The sequence below is a fragment of the Octopus sinensis genome, linkage group LG7 (genome assembly GCF_006345805.1).
Source record: "Octopus sinensis linkage group LG7, ASM634580v1, whole genome shotgun sequence".
In the NCBI taxonomy this organism is placed as follows: domain Eukaryota; kingdom Metazoa; phylum Mollusca; class Cephalopoda; order Octopoda; family Octopodidae; genus Octopus; species Octopus sinensis.
Window position 1 is genome coordinate 79,245,895 of NC_043003.1, and position 16,242 is coordinate 79,262,136.

General features: G+C 36.0%; 1 protein-coding gene across 1 annotated transcript in view; it reads left to right on the plus strand.

Annotated features, from left to right (window-relative positions):
- Positions 1-15,781, plus strand: part of LOC115214156 — an 80,194-nt gene extending 64,413 nt beyond the window's left edge. Inside the window, exon 4 of the transcript XR_005000084.1 lies at positions 15,736-15,781. The gene's annotated coding sequence lies outside the window, so the exon portion shown is untranslated. The remainder of the gene's footprint in view (positions 1-15,735) is intronic.
- The last annotated feature ends 461 nt before the right edge of the window (positions 15,782-16,242 follow it).

Sequence of the window (16,242 nt, forward strand, 5' to 3'; positions counted from 1 at the left end):
AAATAACATATTGTTATCATAATAACATGTATTTTTTTAATAATATGAAAACATGAAAGGGATATTTCTTATTTTGCCATGGTTTTTTAAATATTAAAAAAAATATTGTTCTTAGTATTTTAAAAAAAACTAATGAGCTAAGATATATTTAGATTAAAATACTTAATAGTATACAAATATATTTCATGACGATTATATTGGTAGTATATTTTTTATCTTTGTTTTTATTTTTAATTATTGACATTCACACTTGGAAACAAATATATTTAAGTTCAGTCTTTTCTTGGATCTGTGAATCCTTATATATAAAAAAATTGCACTGAGGAGATTCTTGTCCACAAACAACGGATTTTCATAATTTTATTATGGGTAAGAATCGAAATAATTGTATGTAATTTGTATTTCATATTTATTATATATTATATTGTTATATTATTATAAGAATATAATATAATAGAGTATTATGTTAATGAATTTTAAATTTAAATTTTTGAATTGCAAATTATTCTATATATCTTCATTTTCAATTCATTTTTATAAATTTAATATATACCATGTGATTTGTAAGGCTTTTTCTGCAAAATTGGGTATTTAACAGTGGAGCCAGGGAAAGATTAGATGATGTTTTCATCCCTATTTTCCTTATATATATATATAAAGGCACCTATGTTTGTGTATGCCTTTGTGTCTCTATATCTTTGTATTGGAAAGAAATATTTATTATGAATCAAAAACAGATAAACTATAACTTCCGTTAACTAATGACTTTGGTTTGTCTTATTTTGTTCATCTACGTTATTGCTTTCATGCCTTCAAAATAAAATATAATATAAATAAAATGGTTTTGCTGAATATTTTGACATGTGAGATAGAAATTGCATTTTGGCCTCGAAGAACCTTAAGCAGCAACGGCTACCCAAATAGACCCATGGTTTGGAGAGTTGTCACCTGAGTGATGCAAAGGTATCATCTACCAGGAGTGTGGAATTACTAGCAAATATAGTAAAGTAGTAGTAGTAGTAGTAGTGTGGGAACATGCACTGTAACAGCATGTCATGGCATCCACCATTTCTTGGTGATTCCCCATGCCAGGTGGATGACACGGATCTTTTCCTTTTGATGGACGGAATTTTCTAGTTAACTAAACAATTTGAAACTTCGTATACTGGTAGAATGTGTCAAAAAAAACATTATTGCAAACAAAATTGAAAACAAAATTGTAATTTGTAAGTTTAACGTAGTTTAATTCTTCGAATTTTAACCAATGAAATTCCAGCATTTGAGCTCAAATCATTTGCTGCGTCTAAAAACTCACACACACACGTCTTATTCATCCTTCTCTCTCTTCTGTCTTCTGCGTGTGCTAGAAATAACAGCTATATCTCTTAAATCGATGAATTTTGTCGCCCAATAAAAAAATTAACGATAATTTTTGAATATTTTCTTTATTTTTTTTAACCGAAAAGGCTTCTCCCATGGTTTTGAAGGGCCAGAAACAACAAAAACAAAACAATAATATGCCTAAATCGGTCTAGAGGGTGCGCGTGGAGTGTCGGTCGTATTGTAAAAAATTGCGAAATATTTTTTCATAAAAGGATGCCCCAGCTTGTCGGAGGCTGTGATATAAATTGGGAAAAAAATCCTCGACACCAGTGTGTAATTGGTACTTAATTTATCGACCCCGAAACGATGAAACATTGACCTTCTGGTTTATTTACCTTTTGTGTAAATTTGTTGCGGCAAGGGGCAAAACACAGAGGGGACAAAGCTGCGTATGTGTGTGTATGTATATCTTATATATTAATTACTATGTGCTTGTGCAAATGTATATGCATGTGTTTGAGAAAGAGAGAGAGAGAGAGATTGTGACAGAGAGTGTGTGTGTGTGCAAGTGTACGTGTGTATGTATCTGAATATATGTGTGTGTGTATGTATGCGGCGTGCGTCTGCTATGTTTCTTTATCAATATTGATAAAGCAGCAAATGATTTGAGATCAAATGCTGGAATTTCATCGGTTAAAATTCGAAGATGCTGGGATTTCATTGGTTAAAATTCGAAGAATTAAACTACGTTAAACTTACAAATTACAATTTTGTTTTCAATTTTGTTTACAATAATGTTTTCTTTTGACACATTCTACCAGTATACGAAGTTTCAAATTGTTTAGTTAACTAGAAAATTCCGTCCATCAAAAGGAAAAGATCCGATGACACCTTTGCGCAATTCAGGCAACAACCTTCCAATACATGGGGTTTGTTTGGGTGGTTGTTGCTGGTGGGCATTTTTACGAGGTCGGAGTGCAAATTTTATCTCAACTTCTTTTAACTTCAAAGTTAGCTCTAATTACATCAGCCTCAGTATTTCACTGGCCCTTTAATGACTTGCTGAGGAAACGTTGGGTCTATTTTTTGACATGCTGGTCCCTGCATAGCACCGAAGACAATGTTCTATTTTTATAGTTCTACCAACAAACCATACATCCTGGATTTAAACAGTCAGAGAAAAATAAGTGTCATGCTAATGATCCCCCACTACCACTCCAGATGCTCAGCAAAAAAAAAGAAGAAATAATTGAAGAAAAAAGAAAGAAAAGAAACGAAAAAGAAAAGAATGCGATAGTCCTCATTTCTGACTTTAAATGAATGGTATAGAAACACTAAGACATTACTGTAGTCTTGAAACCATTCCCCTACAAAACTGCATATCATCATCATCACTATCATCACCATCATCATCACCATTATCATATCAACATTACTATCATTATCATCATCATCATTATATCAACTATCATCAACATCACTATCATCATCATCATCATTACTGTATCGACATAACTATCATCAACATCACTATCATCACTACCATTATCACCATCATAATCATAACTATTATCACCATCATCGTCATCATTTAACATCTTCCTTCCATACTGGCATAGATTGGTTGGTTCAACAGGAGCTGGTGGGCCAGAGGACTACGCCAAGCTAACGAAGGTTAGCCAGCATTATTAACTGGTAAAAGTAAATATGGTACCTGCTAGGATTGAATATCCCTACCAACCTAATTTGGAAACTTACCTTTTTACACACACACACACACACACACACACACACATATATATCCTGCAACAAATTTGGTGTATGAACAAAACACATAATAAAGAAATAACATGCACAAAGCATGTGTTTTTAATTGTAATCTAATTTTCTTTCACATGAGCTATGCCACAGCACATCTGCAAATAGATTTCACTTGTAGTGATGCTACTGTGGAAGTTTCAGCATGCATGCACAGAATTGGATTACTTCCGGTAGGCCGCTGGAAATTCCCTCATGCGCATGCACAGGAAATGCAACCTGAAAGCATTCCCGTTAAAATCGGTCTATTTGGAAAAGCAGCCCTAATGAGCGGACGTGACAAAAACTTCTCTCAGGGAAAACCCTACGCATAGAGGAGCTCTCTTCAAATGGGAATGAAGACCATATCTTCTTGGCTCACCCGAGTGAACATATGTGTACAGTCCTGTGGACTTGGCAGCCGGTTCACCCTTAAGAAATATATATGTATATATTTTACCTGTGAACCCGAAGAATAAAGTACTATTTATTGTTATTTTTGGTACCTTTTCTTCGACTTGAATATGACAAGATAAGACCAGACACCCCTCAAGTGTTCCTGAAACTCTTATCTTGTTACAATTGGTGACCCCGACGTGATTCGAACACGCAGCCTTCTGATCTTGTTACACACTCTATGTGTCACACACCAGCAATTCACATTGGAGATCAGTATATGCTACTGATAAGCCACAATATTGGTGAAATATCTGTATCTACCATTCTCAGCATCCAAGCCTGGTCTTTACCATTCAGCATTCACCATTGTACTGGGCACTTTCCCTAGACATTATCCCACAGCAAATTTGGCAAATAAACAAAACACTTATACTATGTATAGCACATGAATTAAGGAGTTGCATTGTCTCCCCAAGAACCCAAAATTAGCCATGCTTTGCTCCAGGTGAGTTGGTACATATTCTGTTGGTACATAAACTGAAAGGAGCCTGTCGTATATATATATATATATATATAATATATATATATATATATATATATAAATATTACATTGTATAAAAGGGCTTAGTAAAATAAATTACTTTGCCACATACTGAACTCATTAGAAATAGCAGCCAAAAAAAGATTTTTTAGCCATTTCTAATACTTATATATATATATACGACAGGCTCCTTTCAGTTTTCATCTGCCAAATCCACTCACAAGGCTTCAGTCACATATACATAGTATAAGAACAAAAGAATATATATATATATTCTTTTGTTCTTTTACTTGTTTCAGTCATTTGACTGTGGCCATGCTGGAGCACCATCTTTAGTGAAACAAATCAACCTCCAGGACATATTCTTTATAAGCCTAGTACTTATTCCATTGGCTTCTTTTGCCAAACCACAAAGTTATGGGGGCATAAACACACCAACATCGATTGTCAAATGAATAAATAGAAATAAAGTCAATTTCCAGACATTGGGTAGCTGCACATACGGTAATTATGGCAGCATCTGGCATTGCCGGCCTCCCTCAGACCCAGGTTTCCACTGCCATTGCCTGCCACTGTCTCTCACTCAGTCACTTTTAAGCATCAGTTGCATGAATGAAAATAGTGATGAAAAATATAAATCCAACATACAACCAGATCGACTTATGACCTGTCAGTTGGAATGGAACTTGGGTTCATTCCTATTATCATTAGTGCAACAGAATATGTACCAACTCACCTGGAGCAAAGCATGGCTAGTTTTGGGTTCTTGGGGAGACAATGTAACTCCTTAATTCATGTGCTATAAAATATCATGGTATCTGGGGCAATAAAAATCTGCAAGACCTTCTTAAGATAAATAAAATAAGATGCTTTCCTTCACAAACTTCAAAATTAGCTCTAAATTAAAAAGAGAAAAAGAACCCCCCACACACACACACACATACACACAAACACACGCATGTGCACACACTTATTCGTTAGGGATTGGTTTTAAGACAATAATCATGTTATTTTTGTATCATTCATTTAAAGTGAGAATGTTTTTTCATTTCAGTCCTGGTTCAAAAGGAGGTGTAACTTTTTCTTATGTTTTTTCCTGTCCTATTTTTAGTATGGCCACTCATTTTCTTTTCCTTCTTTTTTTTTCCCTTTATCTTCAATGAAATAGATCCTGTTTTTTTTTTTGTCTTCATTTGCTTTGTTCTGTTTTCTTTTGAGAAATGGCATTAGTAAAAGTTATTCATTGAATTCATTGTATAAACCAAGAGGAATTTTGGAATACACTGAACCACAAAAGAAATACGAGACATGTGTGACTGTGAAATATGTTTTAATTTCATTATGTCAGAGATAAATTTTGGTAAATCTGATAAAGTCAATTACTTGGATGCACTTTGACCACAGTCTATGGGTCATTGTCATGTGTTCTGATAGTGGGCGGATCCAGCACATCGAGATTGTAGGGCATGACATGTTCAATACCCTAGGTGTTCAAAACGGCCATACATCATCGGTACATGGAGTGCATGAGGCAGTTCACAAAAGCCATTGGCACTTGTGCCCACATTCTGAGGAAAGCTGCCTCCAGTTCCACATGAATTGTCAGCCTTGGGACAATCTGGTTTAGCCATCTCTGGATTTCATCCCACAGGCATTCAATTGGGTTCAAATCCTGGCTGAGAGCTGGCCAAACCATGGTTCTGATGTTGTGCTGATACACAAAGTCCATGGTGACCCTGGCAATGTGAAGTTCTTGTCCCACCCACACTTAACAAGAAAGCTTCTCACACACTCTACCACAACAAACCAAACTACATCTACATCTCTTCTCTTCCTCACATTTCCACTTCATGCACTATGCTTACTTTCCACTCCCAAATCCTATCCTCTTGGCTCTGTGCCACTGTATCATTGCTCTCCACCTACCCCTAACCTGTGTGTTTTACCCACATGCCCCCCTCTCACTGTATTATTGCTGTCTGCTAGCCCCCCACCCCCAACTTGTGTGTTCCACCTACACATAACAAGAAATCTTTTCCTTCACCCTACCCCCAACAAACCAATCTACATCTTTTCTCTTTCTCACATTTCCTCCTTCATACACTATGCCTAGCTCTCACTCCCCAATCCTGACCTTACAGCCCTGTTCCTCTGTATCACTGCTATCTTTTTCACCACTTACTCACACTCTTTAATCACATTTCCTTCACAATATCCTGCCACATATCATGGGATTGGAACCTCAACGGTATGCCCTGGCACTTGCCATCATTTGTATCTCTCTCTTCCTTTATTTAACCATCCCATTTATATTCTGATCCTGATCCCTTGTGAGTATGCCCGGCGTTTTGCCACCATCTGTATCCTGCTGTCTCCCACTCTCTCTCCTCTTCTCCTGCACTTTCCCCAGGTTGGGTAACCGTGTATTTCCTTTGCAGTAGTGCATTTGTTTCTGTCTTCATTCCTGATCTCTCTCTCTCTCTCTAGCCAGGTAGCCTTGTACTTCCTCTACAGCAAGACACCCGTATCTGTTTTACTATAACCTTTCATCATCCAACACAAGATCACCTCCTTCAATGCCTCCTCTCCTCTTGAAAGTTTTTCTTTTTCTTTTTTGTCTTGCAAGTACCTGGTGGCCTTGTCAGTGCAGGTGCCACTTAAAAGTACCCAGTCCACCCTGTGAAGTGGTTGGTGTTTGGAAGGGTATCCAACTGTAAAAAACCTTGCCAAAACTGCCTTCGCCTTTGCTTGTTCCATGTCAATAGTACTATTGACCTTACCAGTGCTTGCTCCATGTAAAAAGCACTAAGTTCACTCTGCTGAGTGGTTGGTGTTAGGAAGAGCATCTAGCTGTAAAAAAAAATCTGGTGCAGGCTTCTGCTTGACCAGCTCTTGTGAAACTGCCCCACTCATGCTAGCATGGAAAGTGGATGTTAAACGATGATGATGATGATGATGACGATGATGGCAATGACGACAAATATTTTACTCTCATCCATCATCTGTCTTAATCTTCAGTGTAATGGATAAAGTGGAGGTTTAAATCTACTTACAGTTTTGTACTCTATTTTGTTGTTTTTCCCCCATCAACTGTGAATGCATGTTTCAATATCTTTGTATTCCATCAGGAGTGTATATGGGGTGTCAGGAAGGGGTACATATCACACTCTTAGGAGTAGCTTGTCCACTTTGGTCTCCACCTGGCACTTGACTCTCACTTGTGCCGGCAAGTAGCTGTTTGCATGCAACAGTGGCCATACTTCAGTAAACCGTTTTGACTAATGGGCTAAACTAGGTGTAAGTAGCTAATAGGTATGTAACTCTTACATAGAGCTTCTTTTCATATGCATGTGAAGATTAGATCCAGCAGACCCTGTAAAAAAAACCTTCATGGTTCAACAGAGAGGAAGGCAACTGTAGCGATGCCTTGTGAAGTGCAGAGAGTAAGACAAGAAGTGTGACATCTTATTTCTTGACTGCCCACAAGGGGCTACACACAGAGGTGACAAACAAGGACTGAAAAAGAAAATACCTCTCAACCGGATGGGGACCCAGGACAATGGGATCCCGGGGCCACAATGTGCATTTGAGGAGTCGATGTTCACTGAGTCCTGCAATTTGCATCAGTTCACGAAGATAGCCACGTTCTTCATTGACGGATGAGCCGAGTGATCCCCTGTCCTCATCTTGGTCAACTACTGTATCTGTCTCCATTGCCAGTTGTCTTGACCAGATCTTGTTATTGGATTGAAGATGGTGACTGATGAGAGAGTGAAGTTGATGGTGTGCAACACTTCTTCACTTTAAAAAATTTCCCATGCAAGTTATCAGTCAGCCTTCACCCAAAATGACCAGATAATGCTTGTTGTTCCAATGGGTGAACATGCATTTCAACAGGGGTCTTTTCCATTTGTTTTTCTCCCTCTAACACAAAAATTGGACACAGCTAAACAAACAGAAAAGATCCTATATTTTTCCATCAATCAAAAATTTGCTACAATGTTAAGTACGATGATAAATAGCAACAATCTCATAAGTTTCAAGTGAGTGGGGATAGGAGCTTAAAATGCCCAGGAAACAGTAACTTTCCTCTGACCAAACCAAACCAAACAAAATAAAAAAAAAGAAAAGATTATGTGTCCTATTTGAGAAACAGTTCTGGACTAGGAGGACACAACAGGTTTATTACATTGTAATAGTGCAACTAAAATTATAGTTTTGAGTGCATCAGTATCAGCATGTGGTGGAATTTCAGGTGAAAACGTTAGGAGAGAAAGAGGAATTAACTATTGAAGTTTTAAGTAGATGAAAATATATTGTTTTTTTTTGCAGTAGAAATTTAAGATTTAATAAGGGTAAAATAAGTCCCAGGAATGAGCTACCCATTTAAAATAGGGTAATGGGAAACCTTGCTCAGAATCAAATCCTTAGTCGTTCCATCCACTTATGGTTAGAACTCCATTTCTCATTGCCCTCTTTACTGTCAATCTTATTTTCCCATTGTTCCTACATCATTTATGCTGCACACAGAAGACATGCTTCTATGAGACCTTTCTGACATGTGTCACCAGATTTTACCATATATGCCAAGACAGAAGTCATTTTAGTGCAGTCACCAAATTATTTCTGTTCAACTCACCAACAGAGCTGTTTATTCTTTTAACCCTTTCATTACCAACTCGGCTGAAACCGGCTCTGGCTTTGAGTACAAATGCCTTGTTTTCATAAGTTTTGAATTAAAATCTTCCACTAAACCTTAAGCACAATTTATATTCCTAACACTAGCTGAAGGATAACTAAGTTATTTTACGAAATTCTCTATTATATTTAAAGTAATCGAAAGAAACACGAAGCATCTCAAAATTAATACAGTAACGAAAGGGTTAATCCTGTGTCCAGTTGAGTCTGGATTGAAGCTCTGCCTCCTCAAAAACGACAGACTTTCAGCCACTGTCACATCTAAAACAACACACAGGGACAACAAACCAATTATTGTTTTTGTAGTGTTGATTTCTACTCAATGTCCAGCCAGTCACTATTGTCACTCACTCACACACACATATCTTTGTATTAACATCCTTCTTCTTACTAAACACATTAACATTATTACTTTATTGAACTGGTAGAGCAGTGAATTAGCAAAGATATTAGAGTATCAGTATTTAGCAATTCTTTGCACTTCGAGTTCAAACCCCACAGAGAGTAACTTTCATCTTTTAGAAATCAACTAAATAAATACCTATTTCATTATTACCCACAAGGGGCTAAACATAGAGGGGACAAACATGGACAGACATAGGTATTAAGTCGATTATATCGACCCCAGTGCTTGACTGGTACTTAATTTATCGACCCCGAAAGGATGAAAGGCAAAGTCGACCTCGGCGGAATTTGAACTCAGAACGTTACGGCAGCCGAAATACCGCTAAGCATTTTGCTCGACGTGCTAACGATTCTGCCAGCTTGCCGACTTACAACTAAATAGATACCAGTTAAGGACTGGAGTCAGTGGCATAAATAAACCCCTTCCCCTGAATATTGTTGGCATTGTGCCTAAATTAGAAACCAGTATTGTTTGAATCTGAAGTAACTCAAAATTAATAATTAATATTTTGTAGATATTTGAGTAATATATGGTGGTGTAGCTTAGAAGCTTGCTTCTCAATCATATGGTTTTGGGTTCAGTCCCGCTGTGCAGTATCTTGGGCAAGCGTCTTCTGCTATAGTTTTGGACTGACTGAAACCTTCTGATTGAATTTAGTAGTTGAATATATATATATATATATATATATATATATATATATATATATATATATATATATATACATATATATCATCATCATTTAGCGTCCGCTTTCCATGCTAGCATGGGTTGGACTAATATATATATATATATATATATATATATACATGTGTATATATATATATATACATGTATATATATATATATATATATATATATATATCTTACATATTGATGTATATTGTTTTGTTTTGTTGGATTTGGATGTTCCTATTTATGTAGCTAATAAATAAACAATATGAATTGGTAATATCTGTAAGTCGATGATTGGAATGAATCTGTTCCTCCATTTTCTTATTTGTATTATATATATATATATATATATATATACACACATGTATATACTACACATATCTTTAAACATAGCAATGATGAATTACATTCTTTTTACATTATACTACAATGTCCAAGACTGTAAAATGTAATTGAATATCCAAAGATTTTGGCTGCTTATTGTAACAGACAATACACAATCAACTAAAATGCATACATTACACAACTGATGACACCTGATCTCAGTCAGTATGTAAAACATAGAAAGGTAATTCTCATGAGAATAATGCACTCTTTTTCAATTAGCGGGGAAAAAAAGTAACTATTTACATACTAGAGCTTCAACCACTGCACCCAAGTTTGCTCTTCTCTATGCAAATTCAGTAAACAGGCACTTGAAACAAAAATTGACCAAAAAAGTAAAAGAAAATAGTTGTATTGATTTATAGAGAACTCATGGAAAAAATATAGTATTGAGGTATAGTGGACTTGTGGAAAAATTTCTTCGTGATTGTTTTTTAATATTCTTTTATTCTTTTACTTGTTTCAGTCATTCAATTGTGGCCATGTTGTAGCACTACCTTAAAGGGCTTTAGTTGAAAAAATTGACCCCATGACTTATTCTTCATAAGCCTAGTACTTATTCTATTGGTGTCTTTTGCCAAACCACTAAGTTACAGGGACTACACCAGCATCAGTTATCAAGCAATGGTGGTGGGGGCCAAACACACACACACATAAAAATATACATATATACACACACATAAAAATATACATATATACACACACATAAAAATATACATATATACATACACATACATAAAAATATACATACATATATCTTCTGCTTTTCTGTCTTTCTGTCTGTTACCCTCTTACTGCCTAAACCAGTGAACCAATTTTCACAAAATTTTGCATACATGTTAACTTAACATCCAGCTCAATAATAAAAGCTAATTGGATTTCAATAAAAATCTATAATGTGCCCCTTAGCGGGGTTGGGCGAATTATATGATAAAATAAGAAGGGTGCAAGAAGTATTAGTCTGAGGGAAATGTAGTAGCAGACGTGAGTGTGACTGATATCAGGAAGGGAAGAACAACATTTATATATATATATATGACAAGCTTTTTTCAGTTTCCGTCTACTAAATCCACTCACAATGCTTTAGTTGGAGTCTGAGGCTATAGTAGAAGACACTTGCCCAAGGTGCCACACCATGGGACTGAACCCGGAACCATGTGGTTGGGAAGCAAACTTCTCACCACGCCACACATGCACACAGACAAAATTTCTAGATACTCTAGAAAAATTCTATATTCTTTTCAATAATTTACACTAAACTGAAATTTACAAGAGACAAGCACTACAAGAATGCCATTTCTAGATGTAATTGTGATTTAAAATAACACCAACTTTGCAATCGATATATATTACAAAAATACAGATTCACATCAATATCCGAAATTTAAATCATGTCATCTGGCTTACACAAAAAATAAAGTCTAATCAGGAGAATTTGTATCATTGATAATGATATCAATACCAGAGAACATTATAACTTTAACTATTTCTACTAAAACAAAAATATCCAGCAACATTTATATAAAACTAGCAGTATCGCCCGGCGTTGCTCGGGTTTGTAAGGGAAATAATAATATAAGCATTTTTAGAGATGTAAAGTATAATAGCCATCTCAAAATGGCTAACCACAAAGGGGGGTGTTACTGTAGCTTTTTACGTTCTGAGATTTAATAATACATTTTTAGAGAGTTACTTCCCTTATATAATAGCAAAAAAATGCATTAAAAATGGGAAAAAATGATGGTAAATTTTTTTTAAAACCGTAGACTCATTGTAGACATGCGCTAATACCCAGAAGGGCTCGATATGAATCACGACTATAAGATACTCGCTTTAGGTTACACTGCACCGCAAAATGTGGGAGTAGTTAGGAATCTAAATTGTAGGAGACAGACACACAACTTCACTTTTATATATAAAACTAGCTCAAAAGCCACACTCCATGTGGACCTGCGGACTCAAACTAAAGAGAACTAAATAGCATGACTATAATACATCTATAATGACTATATGCCCCAGAGGTGTTTGATCAGAGGTTAAGGAGGGATAAGAATTAATTCTGTAATGCAATCATGCTATTGTTCCAGTCCCATGTTGAATTCCAACTGTTGGCCAATTTGTCCCAAAGTTCTTATCTCGACATGAAATTAATGAAGTAAATGTCATTTATCTCCCTCTTGATCTCTGATGTCATCTGACAAAAGCCACCCAAGATGGGGTGAATCAGCTAAGCTTTACCTGCTAGAAATCGCTACACAAATAGTTTTAACTCTTTCATTACCAACCCGGCTGAAACCGGCTCTGGGTCTTTAGTACAAATGTCTTGTTTTCATAAGTTTTGAATTATAATCTTCCACCAAATCTTAGTCACAGTTTATGTTCCTAACACCAGCTGAATGATAGCGAAGTTATTTTACTAAATTCTTTGTTATATTTAAAGTAATTGAAAGAAATACAGAGCATCTCAACAGAAATACAGTAACGAAAGGGTTAAATCAGATCCCAATCCTGGATGTCCAAGAACCAAGTTAAGGGCAGATTTTCAATCCGAGTGTCACCCTCATTCCAAAAAGGTATAATATAGCACAATGTAGACTGAGATACAGGAGTCTCAGACAGACAGAATTTTGCATTTATTAATATAGATGGTATTAAACATGAAAAACGAATACCAGTAAAATAGCTTCTAGTCACCCAAGAAGGAGGAACACAAGACTTGGTGAATGATAACTTTCATAGTGAGGCATAATCTATGTGAACAGAATATTTTTTATATATCACCTAAATAAACATGCTTATTACTATGCTAAGTAATTAACAAACGAATTCAGTTACTGAAAGAAAACTTGTCCAAAACAAACAGCAACTGAAAAGCCTGAAATAGTTCATGAGAAAGGCATGGGTGTAGCTGCATGATAACAAGTTTGTCCCGCTGCATGGCATCTAGGATAAGTGACTTCTATTATAGCCCATGGCTGACTAAAGCCTTGTGAGTGAATTTGGTGGATAGAAACTGAAAGAAGCTTATCATTTGTGTGTGTGTGTGATGTGTGCATATATATGTGCTATGTCCTCTTGTCATAGCACTGTGTGATAGTTGTAAACAAGCTTCAGTCTCACACATGTAGTGTTGTTCATTTCTAGCTTTCTAAGAAAGCATGCTCTGTCTTAGGAAACTTAGGAAAATTGTGTGAAAACCCACTCTGTGTGTGTATGTGTGTATGTGTGTGTGTTTGTTTGTGTACATATTTATATGTATATCTATACGTATATCTATATCTATAAATATAATATATATATATATATATATATGTGTGTGTGTGTGTGTGTTGAGGCGCAATGGCCCAGTGATTAGGTCAGCGGACTCGCGGTTGTAAGATCGCGGTTTCGATTCCCAGACCAGGCCTTGTGAGTGTTTATTGAGCGAAAACACCTAAAGCTCCACGAGGCTCCGGCAGGGGGGGGGGTGATCCCTGCCGTACTCTTTTGCTGCAACTTTCTCTCACTCTTTCTTTTGTTGACCTGCTCACTTAGCCAGCGGGGTGGCGTCATTTGAAGGCTAAAACAATGTGAAGCGCATTGTGATCAGCGATGTGTAATAACATCTGATAGCCTGGTCGGTCACAGTGATATATATATATATATATATATAATACAAATCATTTGTGCAGGTCATTTGGCAAAAAGCTGAATGCTGATAGGTCATCTTCAACAAGAGAGCCCATCATATATATATATATATATATATATATATATATATATATATATATATATATATATATATATATATATATATATATAGTTATCGCCAAGCTAATAAGGTAGTCCAGAAATATAGGATGCATGCTGCCATTGATTAGTTCCCAGAGGGTATTGATTCTAGCTTGCTATGTGACACACAAACCTGTGTCCATTATAACCTTCGAAGGTTATAATGGACACAGGTTCGTGTGTCACATAGCAAGCTAGAGGCAATGGCCTCCGGGAACTAATCAATGGCAGCATGCATCCTATATTTCTGGACTGCCATATTAGCTTGGCAATAACTATTAATATCCAGTACTGCTGCCGTAGTCTCCTTTAGAGAGACTTAGAAATAATAATATTTATATTTATATACATACATATATATATATAGATATATATATACTTACACACACAAACACAGATGTCGACATTATGCAAGTGCTATCCTTTGTTTCCAATTTTCTGTAGAAACATGTCGAGCTATGGGGAAATATTACTTTACTCGGAAACAAGCAAGGGGGAATGACATGAAGGGCAACCAGCCGTAGGAAATCTGCCACAACAAACCCCATCCAACACATACAAGCATAGAGAAGTGGACATTAAAAAGATGATGAGGATGTATGCATGGGTGTGTGTATTTGTGTTTGAATTCCACCATTGTTTGACTAATGGTGTTGATTGTTTTGTGTTTAGGTAATTTAGCAATTTGGCAAAAAAGATAAATGAATAAGTACTAGACTTAACAATAAGTACTAAGGTCGATTTGTTTGACTATACTCTTGAAGTTGAATATCTTAAACAAGTAATAAGTAAAAGATAGAAGATAAAAGAAAGATGAAAGTTTATCTAAACAATGTTGATAAAAATTTCTCAGTACTTAAGTACAATGACTATCATTATGTTTCATGGGAACTTAATATGCTGGTCATTATATCAACACGAAAAATATTTACAAGTGCAAATATCAACTGTAAAAGCAGAAATCTGATTTATTGTACCAAATTCTCAAATTGTGAAGAAATATATATATATTGGTCAAACAAGAAACTTATTACTATTTTTAAATCTCCCAATGTGAGATATTCAGCCACAGTATTTTGTAATAAAGATTGTTTGCCAACATAACATGGCAGTTCTGGTTTAGGACTAATGTTGCTGTAATTTAGCCCCAGGAGACATCATCTCCAGCTGGCTTTACAACACGATCTCTGTTCTTATATTTTCAAACAAGTGAGTCGGGTGCTACATTATCTATCTATCCCCCACCCCTGTCCCTCATGTGTTGACAATAATGCGACCAATCCTGAATCATATAAACATTCACACAGACAGAAATACTCACAAATATACATGACACATGATGTGTGGGTGTTTGTGTTTGTATACGTCCATGTGTGCATGTGTCTGTGTTTATGTTTGCCAATGTAAACCAGTGCATCAAGTTGTGTGTTGTTATGGTGATGTGTAACTTGGTAATTCCATTGTAGTCAATGTGATCAACTTCAGAGATGTTATCCTAGCATGGCTAAAGATAAATCTTATGAGCATAACATATTGCTTTGAGTTTATTAAACTTTAACTGACATTAAGGCGAGGCAATAGGCACAGGCATGGCTGTGTGGTAAGAAGTTTGCTTCTCAACCACATGGTTCTAGGTTTAGTCCCACTGCATGGCACCTTGGGCAAGTGTCTTCCACTAAAGCCTTGGGCCGAAAAAAACCTTGTGAGTGGATTTGGTAGACAGAAACTGAAAGAAGACTGTCATATATGTATGTATGTATGTATGTATGTATGTATGTATGTATGTATGTATGTATGTATGTACGTACGTATGTACGTATGTATGTATGTACGTATGCAAGTATGTATATATGCATGCATGTATGTATGTATATATATACACACATATATATATATATACATACATGTGTGTGTGTGTGTGTGTGTGTGTGTGCACGTGTGTGTATATATGTATGTATATGTATATTTGTGTGTGTGTGTGTGTCTTTGTGTCTGTGTTTGTCTCCCCATCACCACTTGATAACCGATATTGGTCTGTTCGCCAAAAGAGACTGATAGAATATGTACAAGGCTTACAAAGAATAAGTTCTGGAGTTGATTTCTTCAACTAAAAACCCTTTAAGGTGCTGCTCCAGCATGGCTGCAGTCAAAATGACTAAGCAAGTAAAAGAATAAAAGAATTTGTTTGGTGATTACAAGAGATGGTTAGGTCCCTCATAACGAGCATTACATTAATCATCATCACCATCAT